The sequence below is a fragment of the Montipora foliosa genome, chromosome 6, assembly GCF_036669935.1.
Source record: "Montipora foliosa isolate CH-2021 chromosome 6, ASM3666993v2, whole genome shotgun sequence".
In the NCBI taxonomy this organism is placed as follows: domain Eukaryota; kingdom Metazoa; phylum Cnidaria; class Anthozoa; order Scleractinia; family Acroporidae; genus Montipora; species Montipora foliosa.
Window position 1 is genome coordinate 42,071,693 of NC_090874.1, and position 2,500 is coordinate 42,074,192.

Below are 2,500 nucleotides of genomic sequence, written 5' to 3' on the forward strand. Positions count from 1 at the left end.
CCCAAACGCACAACCAGACCATCGAGATGCATACTTTGCGAATAATGAAAGTTTACGAAAGTTAAGCTCTAAACATCGGGTGATAATTTTATCGACGATGACAACTCTTTTTACGAACCTTAAGGATTTAAGGTTTGAATAAATGAACCATCAAATTTTAAATTGTGTTTGCCAACAACACCTTCTTCTTATTAATGTGATCCATTTTAAGGCAAGTTTCCGGTGGATTATGGATTATGGTATAGGTAAGTGTACAGTACAATTCGTTGTTCCCTTACTATTTCGCAATGTTGAGACTGAATGTTTAAGTGTATAAATACAGAAACCGATAAAATGATACGAAACAGTAAGAAGATGTGTTAAGATGCGTAAGACAGAGCTTGAGGGAAGTTATAGGAAAATGAATTTAATCTGAGACCGAGGATTTGACCGACAACATACACGCATACTAGTAAATATGGAGATACAAGTTTCCGTGAAACGTTTCTGGAGAAAACATCGAACGAAAAATGACTGGGAATAAAAAAAATGTTCAGTTCAAGGAGGGTCCCTAACTAAACAACGAGTGCCTTTAAATACGGTAGTCTTGATGGAGTCCTACATACATCTGCTGATTCATTAAAGGCAAAAAAAATCTTTCGCCCTGGTGCGAGTTATCTGCAAAATTTGCGTAGTTAGCATGGACAAAATACAAAAGAACATCCTGCTTTAAAGGATGTTTTATCCTATTATCACAAAGTAGAAAAAAAAAGTTAATTGTCGCCTTTCATGAAAAGGGTCTTTTGTAATGTTTCTGTCTCCATTACATGTCTCCACCAGTAGAGACTTGTCGGAGTTTAATGCTTGATCGCGATTTTATTAGAGGTCTTAAAAATGGTGTCAATGATATCTGAAACTGGACGTCACAAGCCGGTGAAATTAGGATAATAAGAACACAGAGTTGGTTTAGGGAACAGAGGACAAAAGTAAAAGAGCTCTGACCCTCCCTGGGGACAAAAGGTAAAAGAGCTTTGACCCTCCCTTTCGCCCAGCATTCGGTTTCTGAGTAGAGAAATCTGCGACTCGAAAGTAAAGGCTTTTGTCACTCAGAGTGCCATGTGACAAAGGAAGGACATAAAACGAAATATAGCGGAAAACATCAGTATTCCCGGATGAAGGTTGCGAATTGAACTAACAGTGAAACAGCGAAAACAACTGAAGGTAATATGAAAATCGAAGATCACTTTGAGCATCAATTTGTAAAGCAAATGATCACGCAGCTCATGTGTCTCTGTTTATCTGCATCATAGTTAATTGCATGATCTCAGTATTGCATAAAAAGAAAACATACTTCACTGGAAATAATAACTTGTTTAATTAAAGCGCATTGGTTATATGGTACCTATTAATGGAGTCTTGGAGTAAGCTGCTTAAGGATTTTCTGTGGACTAAATAGAAAAATTTCTGAGATGGCCAGGTAGCATTCCTATAGGTGAGCTAAGTGAGATACCTTAGTAAGAAACCTATACTGAAATCCAACGGAGTGTTCAACGCAGCCACATAAAGAAAAATTGTTAATGACAACCGTTCAGTTCAAGTTGTAGTTGAATGCTGACTTCTTTTGGTATTGACATGTACTTGTGTATCTAGAATTGACTCATCGCGAGAAAATTACTTTCAAAAAAATTTAAATGCAATAAGAGTTTTAGAAGATTATGACATGGATTACTGAGATAGTTTGCAGCCAGCCGCATCTAAGCCGACAAACGACCTCTGTTTCTCCTTTGCGTTCACAGTTTTTTTCAACGCCCCATTTGCAAGACATATATCTTCACGCGTAAAGTACGGATACCATTTGCCATAATTATATCCCACAATGGGTTTAGTTCAAACGGAGTTAGTATTTTGATACTCAATGGGAAATTTCATTTCCACCGTTGTGTTATTTCCGTTCTGAAAAATTGAGGAGAGAGCACTAATGTTCTTCTCTAAATTGCAACAAATTGGAGTCGGGTAATTAACAAATAACAATAATGTTATTCAACCAGCGAAACTACCTAATGAGATTGAAGAAAGAAGATCTAATTTAATTCAACTGCCTACGACGCTGGGCCATGCAGAGTAAACTTGGAGTTGATAATCTCATTACATAATATATCATGCAATGTTATGCAACGCTTTGAACCGGTAAAAATGAGACTGAAAAAGGAAACTCAGGCTCTACGCTCCACATTCCACTCTGCCGGAGGTTATCTTCATCATCATCGTCATCATCATTATTATTTTTATCATCAATTTATCATTACCCAGCTGCAAACCACAAAGAAAATCCATTTTTGGCAGTGTATATAAATTGATGTTACTCCCCATCGAAAACATGTCTCAGTAAATCCTAGGAAAACAAACTCGTTCTGGAAACGACGCTAGTACTCTATACATCAAAGTGTTTACATAAGAGATATTCTCACAATTAAAATCCAAAACTATTTTGCCGAAGTCAGTCATGTTGTACGCTTAACAT